We start from the raw sequence: 16,708 nt of genomic DNA on the forward strand, positions 1-16,708 counted from the left end.
GCGTAGAGACCTTTCATGGACATCGGCGTCAGTGATACCCCATGCAGATCTGCATCAAAAGCCTTCATGCAGATCATACAGAGGCTACGCTAGAGATCACAGGCACACACCCCCGCCCCCCGTGGAGGTAAGGGTTAGATACTCTCCATAGAGATCACAGGGAGTCACCCCATCGAGATACCAGGCAGACCCCCCGTGGAAATCAGGGTCAGAGACCTCTCATGGAATTCAGGCAGAGACCCTCCCATGGAGATGATGGGGTGAGATCCAGGAACACATGAGGCAATGAGAGCTGTATACCCAGGGAAGAGAAGAGGAGGTAGAAGTGGGCAACAGGGGACATGTGGCCAAAGATGTTCATGGAAATGTGGGGGGGGGGAGGAAATCAGAAGGTCATGATAAAGGGAACAGAAATATGTAAGGAAGAAAAGTTAGCTTACCGGGGCAGAGACCACATCATGGAGATCAGAGTAAGATTGCCATGAAGATCAGCATCATAGATGCCTCACGGAGACCCCATCAAAGTTTTCTAGGATAAAGAACCCCCATGGAGATCAAAGGAAGGAGATCAAGACCCCCCAAAGTCAGAAACTCCCATGGAGAACAGAGGCCGAGACCCCCACGGAGAGAGCACAGTTTCCCCCCATGGACATCTGGGGCATCGACCCAACCGTGGCTGGTCGTGAGGAAGCTGTGGCACTATTGAAAAATACCTCCTCAGTGATGGTTCTCAAAGATTTGGAACGAAGAGAATGTGAGTCCCTGGAAAATGGCAGCACCTGGCCAGTCCTGGAGCCCAAGCAGAGCACGGCACGAGGCAGCCAGTGGTCGCCAGCCTGCGTCATGCGCTTGGAGTTGCCACGGTCCTGCATACAGCTGCAAAGATGGCATATTACCAAGGAATCCAGCTGGAAGTCTAGGTTTCAGCATCCTAGGAGGTTATGAAGAATACAGTGGGAACAAAGCAGTTTTTACTAAATCTATTGTTGAAGGAACACCAGCATATAATGATGGAAGAATTAGATGGGGGGATGTTGTTCTTGCTATCAGTGGTAGAAGCACACCAGGAATGCTTGTTTGGCAAGGATGCTTAAAGAACTTAAAGGAAGAAGGACCCTCACTATTGTCTCCTGGCCTGGAACGTTTTTTATAGAACAAGTGATGCTGTGAAGCTCTCCACACTATTCAAAATTTGACGTGAGATTTGAACTTCCGTGGAGATTATAGGGAGAATCCCCATGGAGATCAAGAGTAGAAAGCTCAGTGAGAGAGATCGAAGATCAGGCTCAGTGACCCCAATATAGAGATCAGTGTTAGAGACCCATTATGGAGATCAGGATGAGAGATGTACCATGGATATCAGGATAAAAGACCCCCAGGGAAAGGGACCCCCTTTAGAGATCAGAGGAAGAGATCCCTATGAGGATCTGGGTCAAAGCTCCCTAGGGGTAGAGATCCCCCACAGAGTGGAGATCCACAAAGTGGAGAGAGAGGAGATCCACAGAGACTCACCTAATGGAAATCAAGGTCAGAGACCCCGCCATGGACATCAGGGGCAAAGACCTTCCACGGAGCTCAAAGGGAGACCCCCCATGGAAATCGACAACAGAGACCAGAGATCAGAGTGAGAGACCCAACATGGCAATAAGGATCAGAGAACCATTATGGGGATCAGAGTGAGAGATCCCCTGGACATTTCCCCCAGGGAAATCACGGGCAAAGACCCTCCCATGGAGATTCAGAACAAATATCCCTAGGGATAGAGACCCTCCAGGAAATCACAGAGATTCCCCATGGAGCTAAAGGTCAGAGACCATCCATGAAGATCAGGATCAGAGATCCCCCATGGAAATCAACGGGAGATCCCAACATGAGGATCAAGGTCTCTGACCCCCAACGGTCAGAAACACCCATGGAGACCAGAGGCAGAGATCCCCGAGAGCAATCAGAGACACAGACCCCCTCTTTAGAAATGAAGGCCAAAGAAAGCCATGGAGATAAGGTTCAGAGACTCCCCAGGGACAGAGAGCCGTTATGGAGATTAGAGGCAGAAACCTCACATGGAGATCCAGGTAAAACATCCTGTGCAGTAGACACCCCCAATGAAGAATGGGGCAGAGATCCCTCCCAGTGATCAGGGGTAAAGACCCCCCATGGCGATGCAGGAACAGATGAGGAATGAGAGCTGTATTCCCAGGGAAGGGAAGGGAAGGTGGAAGGGGGCTGGAGGATGTTCGGAGATGTGGGGCAAAGATTCTCAGGGAAATGTGGGGGGAGAGACCGGGGCGTCAGGGGTATGTAAGGAACAGAAGGGGACAAGGTTGTTTGGACAGAGATCTCTCCGTGGAGATGTGGGGCATGGACTCCCCATGGAGATCACGGTAAGAGATCCTCCATGGAGATCAATGGAGATCCACCCCAGATGGAGAGCCATTGCAGAAGTCCACAACAAAGACAAGTACAGAGGTCTGGAGTCCAACAAAAGCAGGGATGAGGGGCCAAGATCCACAGGGAGTTCGGAGGAAGAAACCTCGAGCTCAGGGGAAGGAAAGGCTGAAGAGGAGAGGTGGCAGGGAGATCAGGGGAAGAGACCACCCATGGAGATCAGGGACAAATATACACAGGGAGATCAGGGAGAGAGAACTGCAGTCAAACGGAAAAAAAGAAAAGAGAGCAGCAGATTGCAGAGAGATAAAAAGCAGAGAATCCCTATGGAGATCAGGGGGAGGGATCTCTTCCATGGAGATCAAGGGCAGAGACCCCAGTGGAGGTCAGGGACAGACACTAGGTGCACAGATCCCTCCATGGAACTCAGGGGTATAGACCCCCATGGAGATGAGGGGCAGAGACCCCCCCATTGACATACAGGGCAGAGACTTTCCATGGAAATAAGGGGCAGAGACCACGTCCATAGAGATGAGGGGCAGAGACGTCTCCATTGAGATCCAGGGCAGAGACTATATCCATGGAGATCTGAGGCAGAGAACCCCCACCCCATTGAGATCCAGATTAAAGACCTCCCATGGAGATCCAGGGCAGGGACCCCCCATTGAGATCCAGGGCAGGGACCCCCCATTGAGATCCAGGGCAGGGACCCCCCATTGAGATCCAGGGCAGAGACCCCCCCCACGGAGATCATAGGGAGAGGTCCCCATGTAGATGAAGGGCAGAGACCCCCCATTGAGATCCAGGGCAGAGACCCCCCATTGAGATCCAGGGCAGAGACTATATCCATGGAGATCTGAAGTAAAGAACCCCCACCCCATTAAGATCCAGATTAGAGACCCCTCATTGAGATCCAGATTAGAGACCCCTCATTGAGATCCAGGGCAGGGACCCCCTATTGAGATCCACGGCAGGGACCCCCCATTGAGATGCAGGGCAGGGACCCCCCCATTGAGATTCAGGGCAGGGACCCCCCCATTGAGATCCAGGGCAGAGACTATATCCATGGAGATCTGAGGTAGAGAACCCCCACCCCATTGAGATCCAGATTAGAGACCCCTCATTGAGATCCAGATTAGAGACCCCTCATTGAGATCCAGGGCAGAGACTTTCCACGCAGATCATAGGGAGAGGTCCCCATGTTGATGAGGGGCAGAGACTCCCCCATTGAGATCCAGGGCAGAGACTTTCAATGGAAATGAGGGGCCGAGACCACGTCCATGGAGATGAGGGGCAGAGACCCCCCCATTGAGATCATAGGGAGAGGTCCCCATGTTGATGAGGGGCAGAGACCCCTCATTGAGATCCAGGGCAGGGACTTTCCATGGAAATGAGGGGCAGAGACCACGTCCATGGAGATGAGGGACAGAGACGGCTCCATTGAGATCCAGGGCAGAGACTATATCCATGGAGATCTGAGGTAGAGAACCCCCACCCCATTGAGATCCAGATTAGAGACCCCTCATTGAGATCCAGATTAGAGACCCCTCATTGAGATCCAGGGCAGGGACCCCCTATTGAGATCCACGGCAGGGACCCCCCATTGAGATGCAGGGCAGGGACCCCCCCATTGAGATTCAGGGCAGGGACCCCCCCATTGAGATCCAGGGCAGAGACTATATCCATGGAGATCTGAGGTAGAGAACCCCCACCCCATTGAGATCCAGATTAGAGACCCCTCATTGAGATCCAGATTAGAGACCCCTCATTGAGATCCAGGGCAGGGACCCCCCATTGAGATCCACGGCAGGGACCCCCCATTGAGATCCAGGGCAGAGACCCCCCCCACGGAGATCATAGGGAGAGGTCCCCATGTAGATGAAGGGCAGAGACCCCCCATTGAGATCCAGGGCAGAGACCCCCCCATTGAGATCCAGGGCAGAGACTATATCCATGGAGATCTGAAGTAAAGAACCCCCACCCCATTAAGATCCAGATTAGAGACCCCTCATTGAGATCCAGATTAGAGACCCCTCATTGAGATCCAGGGCAGGGACCCCCTATTGAGATCCACGGCAGGGACCCCCCATTGAGATGCAGGGCAGGGACCCCCCCATTGAGATTCAGGGCAGGGACCCCCCCATTGAGATCCAGGGCAGAGACTATATCCATGGAGATCTGAGGCAGAGAACCCCCACCCCATTGAGATCCAGATTAGAGACCCCCCCATTGAGATCCAGAGCAGGGGACCCCCCAATGAGATCCAGGGCAAAGACTTTCCACGCAGATCATAGGGAGAGGTCCCCATGTTGATGAGGGGCAGAGACCCCTCATTGAGATCCAGGGCAGGGACTTTCCATGGAAATGAGGGGCCGAGACCACGTCCATGGAGATGAGGGACAGAGACCCCCCCATTGAGATCCAGATTAGAGACCCCTCATTAAGATCCAGGGCAGAGATCCCCCCATTGAGATCATAGGGAGAGGTCCCCATGTAGATGAGGGGCAGAGACCCCCCATGGAGATCCAGGGCAGGGACCCCCCATTGAGATCCAGGGCAGAGACCCCTCCCACGGAGATCATAGGGAGAGGTCCCCATGTAGATGAGGGGCAGAGACCCCCCATGGAGATCCAGGGCAGAGACGATATCCATGGAGATCTGAGGTAAAGAACCCCCACCCCATTGAGATCCAGATTAGAGACCCCCCCATTGAGATCCAGAGCAGGGGACTCCCCAATGAGATCCAGGGCAAAGACTTTCCACGCAGATCATAGGGAGAGGTCCCCATGTTGATGAGGGGCAGAGACCCCTCATTGAGATCCAGGGCAGGGACTTTCAATGGAAATGAGGGGCCGAGACCACGTCCATGTTGATGAGGGGCAGAGACCCCCCCATTGAGATCATAGGGAGAGGTCCACATGTAGATGAGGGGCAGAGACCCCCCATTGAGATCCAGGGCAGAGACTTTCCATGGAAATGAGGGGCCGAGACCACGTCCATGGAGATGAGGGACAGAGACGGCTCCATTGAGATCCAGGGCAGAGACCCCCCCATGGAGATCTGAGGCAGAGAACCCCACCCCATTGAGATCCAGATTAGAGACCCCCCATTGAGATCCAGGGCAGAGATCCCCCCATTGAGATCATAGGGAGAGGTCCCCATGTAGATGAGGGGCAGAGACCCCCCATTGAGATCCAGGGCAGGGACTTTCCATGGAAATAAGGGGCAGAGACCACGTCCATAGAGATGAGGGACAGAGACGGCTCCATTGAGATCCAGGGCAGAGACCCCCCCATGGAGATCTGAGGCAGAGAACCCCCCCATTGAGATCCAGATTAGAGACCCCCCCATTGAGATCCAGAGCAGGGGACCCCCCAATGAGATCCAGGGCAAAGACTTTCCACGCAGATCATAGGGAGAGGTCCCCATGTTGATGAGGGGCAGAGACCCCTCATTGAGATCCAGGGCAGGGACTTTCCATGGCAATGAGGGGCCGAGACCACGTCCATGGAGATGAGGGGCAGAGACGTCTCCATTGAGATCCAGATTAGAGACCCCTCATTAAGATCCAGGGCAGAGATCCCCCCATTGAGATCATAGGGAGAGGTCCCCATGTAGATGAGGGGCAGAGACCCCCCATGGAGATCCAGGGCAGGGACCCCCATTAAGATCCAGGGCAGAGATCCCCCCATTGAGATCATAGGGAGAGGTCCCCATGTAGATGAGGGGCAGAGACCCCCCATGGAGATCCAGGGCAGGGACTTTCCATGGAAATAAGGGGCAGAGACCACTTCCATAGAGATGAGGGGAAGAGACGTCTCCATTGAGATCCAGGGCAGGGACCTTCTATGGAAATGAGGGGCCGAGACCACGTCCGTGGGCGGTCAGGGGCACAGACCCTGGGGAGGTCGGGGGCAGAGATGTAGAGACCATGGGAAAGGAGTTGAGTAGTGAGTGGTAGGGGCAGAGTCTGGAGCCCAGGTAAAGGGAGGTGGATGTGGCAGCAGTGGGCAAGGAGATCAGGGGCAAGGGAATCCCCCATGGAGGTCAGGGGCAGGAGGACCTCCCACCATGGTGATCCCGAGCAGAGAACCCCCCCCCCACCCACCAGGGACATCAGGTGACAGAGAAATGGAGCCCAGGGAAAGTGAGCGGGGGCAGGGGCAGGAGGGAGATCCAGGGCAGAAACTCCGACCCAGGGACCAGAGTGCCAGAGATTGGCAGCCCAGGGGAAAGGAGGAGATGGTGTCAGGGGGCTGCAGAGGGCAGGGAGATCAGGTGACCGGAACCCGGGGCCCAGGGCATGGAAGGAGACGGGGGTGGGGAAAGCAGGCGGCTGGGGATGGGCTGAGGAGGGCGACGTGGCAATAAGGATCTGACCAACCTTTCCCCCCCTTTTTGGTTGGGGTAGAACTTTTTTAATTTTTAGTTATTAAAGTAATATTTATTTTATAAAACTATGCCCTCCCCATTTGAAAGTGACCTTTCAGATCCTCCAGCCCTCCCCTGCTGGACTCTCCACTTGAGGCCGCTAAAGTAAGCCTGGAGGCCACCTACTAAAGAGGAAGGGGATAAGGGCAGGGACTCTCCAAGACCCCAATCACAGTGACCCCGGGGGCACGTCGGAGGGCTGATCCTCTCAAGCGGCTCCTTGGCCCAGGCCCCGGGCGGTGGCCCGGGCACCGCCCCGGGCACCCCGGCTCCAGGGCAGGAGGCGAGCTGGTCTGACTTGCCACAGCAGGGCGACTCCCTCGGCTTCCCTACTCAGAGCGGCCAGGAGGCTCTCGGGGAGGGTGTGAGGCCTCCTGGGGTGGACCCCCGCGCCAGATCTTCCTTCAGCAACCCTGACCAAAGCTGCCAGCAGGTTCTCCGGGATGGTCCGGGGCCTTCGGAGATGACTCACGGGGTGATCTCTGTGGAGACCGTGAGGGAGGCCTTGGGACCGTCTTGGATAGGCAAAAACTTCAGGTCTTCCATCTCCAGCACCAAGTAAAGGTCCATGAAGACGATCGGGGAGAATCCGGGATCTCCTCAAGTGGGTCGCCATCCTATCTCCTCCGTCTCCGGCACCCATCATGGCGTTGTGAAGGTCCTCCTCGAAGCCCTGGGGCCACCTGGGATAGACCATCGGAGGGGGCATCGCCTCAGCCACCTCCTCCCCTCCACCGACCAAGCCTGCAAGAAAAAGATTCTGGAGACCCGGAGGCCCCCCAGCCTGTTCCCCGGGGGGGAGCATCATGTCCCCTCCGTCCCCTCCAGCACCTAGGGCACCCTGAACAGCATCTGGTGCGACCAGAGGTAGCCCAGCACGGGCGTCAGGCGACGGGGGCAGCCTAGCTAGTCCTTCTCTTCTCCTCGCTAGGGGCTGAGCAGATGCCGTATCAGAGGGCCTCATGCCCCCTCTAAAGCATGATGGGTGAGGGCAGCAAACCTATCCTTCCTTCCTTCCTCCCTTCCTTCCTTCCTTGCCCCCCCCGGAGTCTTCACACCTAAGTCGGAAGGATGGCTTCTGGGCTACAGGTCCTGGGAGACGGTCAGTTGTGGCTCCCCTGTCCCATGGTAACCTTGGAACACCGGCGTTCGGAACAATTAGCCGCTTGCCTGGGAAATCTGCCGCCTCAGGCGAGGCATTCTACGTTCGCGGGAGCTGGAATCCCCAAGTTACAAACCTGCTTCTGCTTGGGGGGCGCTGAGCAGGGAGGGCGCCGCCAAAGAAGAAGAAGTGCTCCTTGCGGGGGAGGTGAAGGGCCCCCTGCGCACCCCGGAGGCTCCTGCCAACCCATCGCAGACTAGCTGTGTGTCCCTGAGTAAGTCCCTTTCCCCGTTTGCCTCAGTTGTCTCATTTGTCACTCGGACGTGGAAATATCAAAGCACTCCACTAGCTCTGGGCAGAAAACCCCCACGGGCCGGAGCCAGGGTGCAAACCAGACTTTACAGCGTGGGGCTTTAAGATTTGCGGAGTCCTCCGCCTTTTGTTCTGCAGAACAATCCCAGGAGGCAGAAGCTGGGGTTCCCCCCTTCTAGGGGAGCAAATTGAGGTTAAGGGGCTTGCCTCCTAGTTGGAAGGAAAAGAAGGGGGGAGAGGAGAGAGGGGCAGAGGAAGGGAGGGAGGAGCAGGCATTTTATACAGTACCTACTATGTGCCAAGCAGTGAGCGCTTTCCGTTCTCCCCGCTCCCGGGAGGGGGGGAGCCTCCTTCTCCCCCGTTTCCCGCTCGAGGAAAATGAGGCAGGCGGTGGCGGAGTGACGTGGCCCGGGTCACCCGGCGGGCCTGAGGCTGGGTTCGGGGCGCGGGGACTCAGGCGGCTGCACCCCGCCCCTCCCCCCCCCCGTACCGCTAATCGTTAAGTCGGGAAATCGATCCGGGCGCCCCAGACCCCGAGCACCGGGGGCAGGCAGAGCTCGGCGGGTGAGCGCGGGAGCGCGCGCTCGGGTCCGAGCCCCCTCCGCCGCAGACAAAGAAAGGGCCGAATCCCTCGGCGGCTCTCCCCCCGCCCCCGCCCCCCACCCCCAGTCCCCGTAGCCCCCCTCGAGCCCCTCGCTCCCGCAGCCCCTCCTTCGCGGTCCGGGGTTTTCTAAGAATCCATCTCGAGGAGGCGGGGGAGGGGAAGGGGAAGGGGAGCGGGGTTTGGGCGGCCCGTCAGGACCACGACCACCTCCCCGCTCCCGGGCTCTGCGCGCGCCCCTGGCCCCGTCACCGCCCCCTCGCTCTCTCCCTCCCTCGGCCGCCGCCGCGCCGCCGCCGTGGAGGGTTTTCGATTCCCGGAGATTTTTGTCCCTCCGCGCTCGCCCTCTCTCCCCTCCCTCCCCTGGCCTCCCCCCGCCCAACCCCCACCCCGGCTCCAGACTGCGCCCCCCCCCCAGCCGTTCCTTCCCTCTTGCTGGAGAGCTCTCGGCGGCGGCGGCAGCGGTGGCGGTAGCAGCCCGTGGCCCTCCTCCTCCTCCTCTTCCTTCTCATCTTCCCGGTGCTCTCGCTGCAGCTCCTGCTCTTCCTCCTCCTCCTCCTCCTCTCCTCCTCCTCTCCTCCTCCTCCTCCTCCTCGGGCGGCGGCGGCCGCGGCCGCGGAGGCGAGATGCACCCCAGCGCCCCCAGCTACCCCACGGCCTCGCTGTACGTGGGGGACCTGCACCCCGAGGTGAGCGAGGCGATGCTGTACGAGAAGTTCAGCCCGGCCGGGCCCATCCTCTCCATCCGCGTCTGCAGGGACATGATCACCCGGCGCTCCCTGGGCTACGCCTATGTCAACTTCCAGCAGCCGGCGGATGCCGAGAGAGCCCTGGAGACCATGAATTTCGATGTCATCAAGGGCAAGCCGGTGCGCATCATGTGGTCCCAGAGGGACCCCTCCCTCCGCAAAAGCGGCGTGGGCAACATCTTCATCAAGAACCTGGACAAGTCCATAGACAACAAGGCTCTGTTCGACACCTTCTCGGCCTTCGGCAACATCCTGTCCTGCAAGGTGGTGTGCGACGAGAACGGCTCCAAGGGCTACGGCTTCGTCCACTTCGAGACCCGCGAGGCGGCCGAGAGGGCCATCGACAAGATGAACGGCATGCTCCTGAACGACCGCAAGGTCTTCGTGGGCCGCTTCAAGTCCCGCAAAGAGAGGGAGGCCGAGCTGGGCGCCAGGGCCAAGGAGTTCACCAACGTGTACATCAAGAACTTCGGGGAGGACATGGACGACCTGAGGCTCAAGAGGCTCTTCGGTAAGTTCGGGCCCTCCCTCAGCGTCAAAGTCATGACGGACGAGAGCGGCACGTCCAAAGGCTTCGGCTTCGTCAACTTCGAGAGGCACGAGGACGCCCAGAAGGCCGTGGAGGAGATGAACGGCAAGGAGCTGAACGGGAAGAAGATCTACGTGGGCCGGGCTCAGAAGAAGGTCGAGCGCCAGACGGAACTCAAGCGCAAGTTCGAGCAGATGAAGCAGGACCGGATCACCAGGTACCAGGGGGTGAACCTGTACGTCAAGAACCTGGACGACGGCATCGACGACGAGCGCCTGCGCAAAGAGTTCTCCCCCTTCGGGACCATCACCAGCGCCAAGGTGATGATGGAAGGGGGCCGCAGCAAAGGCTTCGGCTTCGTGTGCTTCTCCTCCCCCGAGGAGGCCACCAAAGCCGTCACGGAGATGAACGGCCGGATCGTGGCCACCAAGCCCCTCTACATAGCCTTGGCCCAGCGCAAGGAGGAGCGGCAGGCCCACCTCACGAACCAGTACATGCAGAGGATGGCCAGCGTCCGGGCCGTGCCCAACCCCGTGATCAACCCTTACCAGCCTCCCTCGGGCTACTTCATGGCGGCCATCCCCCAGGCGCAGAACCGCCCGGCCTACTATCCCCCCGGCCAGATCGCCCCTCTCAGACCCAGTCCCCGGTGGACCGCCCAGGGCGCCAGGCCCCATCCGTTCCAAAACATGCCCGGGGCCATCCGGCCGGCGGCTCCCAGGCCCCCCTTCGGGACCATGAGGCCGTCTTCCTCACAGGTGCCCAGGGCGGTGTCCTCCCGGGTCTCCAACACCGCCGCGCAGAACGTGGGCCCCCGCCCGGCCGCGGGGGCCTCCGCGGCGGGGACTCCCGCCGTGCGCTCCGCGCCCCAGTACAAGTACGCGGCCGGCGTGCGCAATCCCCAGCAGCACCTGAACCCTCCTCCTCAGGTGACCCTGCAGCAGCCCGCCGTCCACGTGCAAGGTCAGGAGCCTCTCACGGCTTCCATGTTGGCCTCCGCCCCTCCGCAGGAGCAGAAGCAGATGCTGGGAGAACGGCTGTTCCCGCTCATCCAGGCCATGCACCCGACCCTGGCGGGGAAGATCACCGGCATGCTGCTGGAGATCGACAACTCGGAGCTTCTCCACATGCTCGAGTCCCCGGAGTCTCTGCGGTCTAAGGTCGACGAAGCGGTGGCGGTGCTGCAAGCTCACCAGGCGAAAGAGGCCGCCCAGAAAGCGGTCAACAGTACTTCCGACGGGCCTGCTGTCTAAAAGAAAGGATGAGGAACCGGGAGATGGAACGTCTGCTTCTTTGAAGAAAAATGGCTGTTGTGGAAACAAAAACATTGCAAACTAAGGGAAAAAAATTGGAAAGGAAACTTTGAACTTGATATACCAACAAATGCCAGGTCTAGCAAACTTAACGCTAGTCCTAGATTACTTATTGATTTAAAAGCAAAAAAAAAAAAAAAAGGAAAAGAAAAGAAATGAAAAGAAAAGAAAAGAAACCCAAAAAAGAGTAAAATACAAAAACAAATTAATGTTGAATAGACGGGGTGGGGGTGGGGGTGGGGAATTTTCAGCACAGTTGTTGTTGTTCCGTCGTTTCAGTCGTGTCCGACTCTTTGTGACCCCATTTGGGGTTTTCTTGGCAAAGATACTGGAGGGGTTTGTCCTTTCCTCCTCCAGCTCATATGACAGATGAGGAACTGAAGTATTCCTGTCTTTAACTTTGTAATTCTTTATTGTAGAAAAGCTCAGAATATCACCACTGTTTTAAATAACAGAATTGAGAGCTGAGCAAGGAAACAGAATTTGAATTATAAAATTCTTGCTGTAATAAAAATACCTTAAACAGTGAAAAAAAAAACAAGTGCCAATTAGTCCCCCCACCCCACCCCAATATAATTCCATAGCAAAAAGGGGGGGGTAGAGGATCAAGTGCAGAATTTGTTGTGGGTTGGTGCTGTTTTTTTTTGTTTGTTTGTTTGTTTTTGGGGGGTTTTTTATTTTGTCCTGTTTTTCCAGTAGAGGAGAAATCTGAATGTTTTTAGCTGGAAGGGAATAAGGTAGAGAAGAAAGAGGTAAATTGAAGCTATGACAGGAGGAGTAGAATGTGTAAGGTCAAAGTTCATGAGAACCTCTCAGTAAAGCCTGAGTCTAGATGGCAGAGGAAGGATGAGAGGGTGAAGACATTAGGGACTCAGAGAAGATAAGGTTGGCAATCGTCCAATAACCACTAGGTAGTGTGCCAGGCAATCAATGAAAGATTAAAAGAATAATTGGCAAGTAGTAACAAGGGACCAGGGTTTGGGAAGGAGTTCTGTTGAAGGTTGCTGATATAGCCCAGGCTTTCTTCAAATGTGGGCCCCTGAGAGTGAGCCTGAGGTTTGAGGTGTACCTCAGCTCTGTGTCTGTTGGAAAATGTGGTCTGGGAGGCCCCACCAGTGCTTATTTTCCACCATCACAAACTGGGGAGGAGGGGTGCTGCATGGGAAGACAAAACAAAGATACTTCATGAAACAGAATAGTACGGAACTATTGTCTACACTGTGATTCTCCAAAACACCAATTGATAGATAAAGGTGGGTTTGGCCTGAATATCAGCAGCTATGGGAGATAGATCTGATGCTTCCCGGGCCTCTACTGCTTTCTCTTGAAAGGGACCAGGTCATCTTACAGATGAGGTTGGTCCTGAGGCAGAAAAAGCACAGCTTGTATGGGGTTGGTGTTCCTGAGATTTGGCATTGTTCCCACTGCTCTGCAGGATTTCCTTCTGACCAAACATTGCTGTCCTGGCAAATAACAGTGTGTGTTTTTATTAAATTGTTTCCTTTTAATAACACTGAGTAAATTTATTTTGATCACAGTTCTAGAGTGGAGACTAATGCCCCCATTAGCAATTCCCTGGGCTGAGCCTTCTGCTTAAGCCTCAGGGCACCCAATGTGGTTAGGAGGGTGCTAGCCTGCCCAGTCTCAATGGGGGAGGGGGGAGGGAGGGGGTCTCCTCGTGGATGGTGTGGTATCTGTGGAGACTCCACTTTCCTCAGCAGCCATCTCCTTCGGTAGAACGGATCCTGGTTGGGAAGTGACAAATGGCCAAAATCCTCCCATGCTTCGGTCACTGTAGAGAGGTTCTGGTTTGCCGGTTTAGGTCTGCCTCTGAATGCCAGGTGAGATGGTTGGATACCACAAAGATGTTGCTTGGTTTTTTTCTATCTTTTCCCAGAGATTTAAAAAAAAAAAAAAGTGGGGCTTACCTTCCAGCTTCAGAAGCTTACTGATACCTGGACTCTCCAGAGAAGCAATATGGGGCAGGTGTTTTCCTTTGAATGTACCAAGTACATCGCACACATCCTCCATTTCTCTGCTGCTATCTTGGGCTGGAGAAGAATCATTTCCAGAGCAGCTAGAGAGGCCTACCCGGGCCCAAGTACCCAGAGTCGTCCTGTAGCGTTTGCATGGCTGTATGCCTTTAGTGTCACCAACTGCTTTCGTGTCCTTTGTGTCTGATTTCTTCCCATTTGCTGGTCCTTCCTAGCGTAGCCCCAAACCTGCCATTCTCTTTAACAGTAGGTGTTAAGCTCTGGGAAATGAGGTTTGAGGCAATTTTTTTCCCCTTATAATTTTCTCTCCTTACAGACCAAGAAAGGGGATGCCAAAGAATAGAACCATAGCAAGAGGGGGAAGTGGCATTAAGTGCAGGGCTTGGTGTGGTGTTGTTGCTGCTATTGTTGTGGTTGCTGTTGGTGGTGTTATTGTTGTTGTTGTTGTTGTTTTTAAGAAAAGGTTCCTCCAAGTGTAAGTAGAAGGGAATGAGGATGTGAAAAATGAGGGGGAAACTAAAGACCCCTAGGTCCTGGGAACTGTGTGAGCTCCAGATCTCTGGGAATCTGTCAGTAAAGCTCAAGTCCGGCAGACATCGATAGAGATGGGGAGGGGATCAGGTGATTCAACAGAGAAGTTTGGTGACAGCCCAGGAGCTACGATTGGATGATGTGCCAGGCAGTCGATGAGAGATTTCAGAAGGACTAGCCAACGATGGCAAAGACCAAATTCAAGTTGGCCCCCTGACTGGAAAGGCTTTAAGGAGGAAGCCAACTCTGTGCTATGTTTTTAAAGTCTGTGCTATGTGGTATTTGGAGGGAGGAGGAATGAAGACACTTGGGTATATGGAGGGGTGGGCCAGGGATTGAGTGAAGAGTATGTATAAATGCAGGGAAACATAAAGAATCCACTTAGGAGAAGAATATGGGAAGAATGTTTCGGGTTCAAGGTACTAATTTTTAGAGATGGGAAAGGTAACTGGTCTCCTCTGTTTGCTCCCCACTATTTCCTAGCAAAAGATTTCTGAGTGAATGGCTGTGAGGGAAATGAGAAGAAAAGCATACCGATTCCCATATTCCAATGCAGTTTATTGAAAGATATAGTTACATATTGGAAGGTAGAAAAAGACCTGCCTTTGTAGCCAGAGGGCCTGAGTTCAAATCCTAGCTCTGCTACTTCCAACCTGCACATTCTCTGGAGAGCCACTTTGGTGCGCTGGGCCCCAGTTCCCTGACCTACACAGCAGGGGGCTAGGGTCACGACTTAGGTCGTTCAGCCCTAAATGGAGGATGCTATGGTATACAAGGAAAAGCTGTTTGACTACTCAACCTTTGATCAGTCAATCAAGATGCATTTATCCAGGAAAGTCCCTTTTCTCAAAGAGCTTCCATCCTGTCAGGGAAGACAACATGAGGGTAACCTGCGGAGTTGTTGAGAGTGAGCTTGTTCTTCTGGCTTCCGGCTTCAAGATGGGTCCCATGTACTTCCACTTGTACCCTGCAGAGACAGGTATCTGGAGGGAGAGAAGCTAGGCCTCAATCACATTCCTACTCCCGGAACTAACGGGGTTATTAGTGACCAGCCAGGGAATTTCCCTGGGATAAACTAATTCTCAGTGGGAATCATTCTTTCTGTACATTGTCTGGTTTATTCTAATTAGCATGACTTCCCTGAATACTGCTTTACTCCATGTAGTGGTCTTTGTGTGACTAGCATTGTTGGGAAGGGGGGAGGGCTCAAGCCTTCAGATATAGCTTAGGGCACTCAAATAGAAATGGAGAGCACTAATTTGTTTTTTTAAAAAGATCCCTGTGGGCCACATAGCGACTTAGTTTTCAAATGTAACATTATTTATGTTTTATTATATTTTTACTTTTTAAAATAGCTCCCAAGTTCATTTGAATCTGCTTAAGGCTGTGCTAGGGAGTGTTGTAGGCTACATTTGGCCCACGGACCTTGTGTTTGATACCTCTGATTTAGGACACTTCTCATTAAGGGATAACAGCCAGGAACATACTTCGCATCACACTAGCAATATGACGGAAGCAGGGGAGAGAGATCATTTTAGCCTGGCATTCTCTCTCTGGGGAGAGCAGAGCTGTCAACTTGATGGCCCAATGTCTTGCGCCCTGCTTGGCAGGTAACAAAACTCCCTTGGAGGAGAGAGAGTCCAAAAACATCCATTAGTGAGTCCCTTTGAATCACATCTAGACGAATTTGTGTGGACTCACAGACCCTACGTGTGTATAAAAATGGCTGGCTAGCAGAGCCTACGTAGGTTTGTGGGACTGGAGGTCACGTCATCCATCCCAGGTCCCCCTTTCCCAGTGAAGCATTCAGCTCCTCTATAACATAGAAAATGCAGCAGAATATTTGCCTAAGCATGAATTCTTTTCCAATAGGACTGTCCCAGTGGGGCCTACCAAATATTTGTATTGTATTGTGACAAATGTTGTCACCCCATCAATCAAGTCCAGCTGACAAATGACTAGGTAATAAGGCCTCCCCAAAGCTAGGCAAGATGCAAAGTGGTTTAAACCCTCAGCATTTGGCATCCCACACCATTCCACCCAAACTGCTCTCTTCAGTTACTAATCAGCTCAGTGGCTAACGCGCTAATGACCTTTTCTCAGTTTTCCCTCCTGACTTCTCTGCAGCTTTTCACACTATTGATCACCTTCTGCTGGATACTTGAGCTTCCCTCTGCCCCTTCTCTCTCTGTCTCTCTGTCTCTGTCTCTGTCTCTGTCTCTCTCTTTCTCTCTCTCTCTCTCTCTGTCTCTCTCTCTCTCTCTCTCACTCTCTCTCTCTCTCCTGATTCTCTTCCTACACGGCAGACTGCTCCTTCTCTTTCTCCTTTGCTGGATCTTCAGCTAGGTCATGTGTAGTAACCGTGAGTACCTCCCCCAAATCTGGTCTTCCTCTGGATTACCTTGCTTGGTGATCTCAATTCCCACCATCTCTATGAAAATAATTCCCTTCCTTTTATAAGTTCCCCCGTCTCTCCTGATCTCCAGCATCACTTTTCTAAATGCTTCTCAAACATCTTAAACAGTATCCAATAGCCGTCTTAAACTCAACCTGTCTAGAATGGAATCCCAGTCTCCATTCTTTTGAACCTTTTTATTACTGCCAAGACCACTGTCAGACTTGCAGATACCCAGGCTGGCCACCTTGCAAACATCCTCTATTTCTCAGTTGCACTTGTCCCACATAGCCAATCACTTGTCATTTCTACCTTTACATTCACTCTCATCTAGGTGCCCATCTCTCCCCACACACTGTCGCTGCT

The 16,708-nt window shown here is 54.2% G+C and overlaps 1 protein-coding gene and 1 pseudogene across 2 annotated transcripts in view; both read left to right on the forward strand.

Moving 5' to 3' along the window:
• The window catches only part of CLIC2 (chloride intracellular channel 2), a 38,808-nt gene that overhangs the window by 10,265 nt on the left and 11,835 nt on the right, over positions 1–16,708 (forward strand). Inside the window, exon 1 of one of the 2 annotated variants that reach the window (XM_074278607.1) lies at positions 8,008–8,192. The exons of the other annotated variant lie outside the window; for it this stretch is intronic. The gene's annotated coding sequence lies outside the window, so the exon portion shown is untranslated. Of the gene's footprint in view, positions 1–8,007; positions 8,193–16,708 lie in introns of those variants that run through there. 2 annotated transcript variants of the gene reach the window in all.
• LOC141548419 (polyadenylate-binding protein 1 pseudogene) lies at positions 9,255–12,933 on the forward strand (annotated as a pseudogene).

The sequence above is a fragment of the Sminthopsis crassicaudata genome, chromosome X, assembly GCF_048593235.1.
Source record: "Sminthopsis crassicaudata isolate SCR6 chromosome X, ASM4859323v1, whole genome shotgun sequence".
In the NCBI taxonomy this organism is placed as follows: Eukaryota; Metazoa; Chordata; class Mammalia; order Dasyuromorphia; family Dasyuridae; genus Sminthopsis; species Sminthopsis crassicaudata.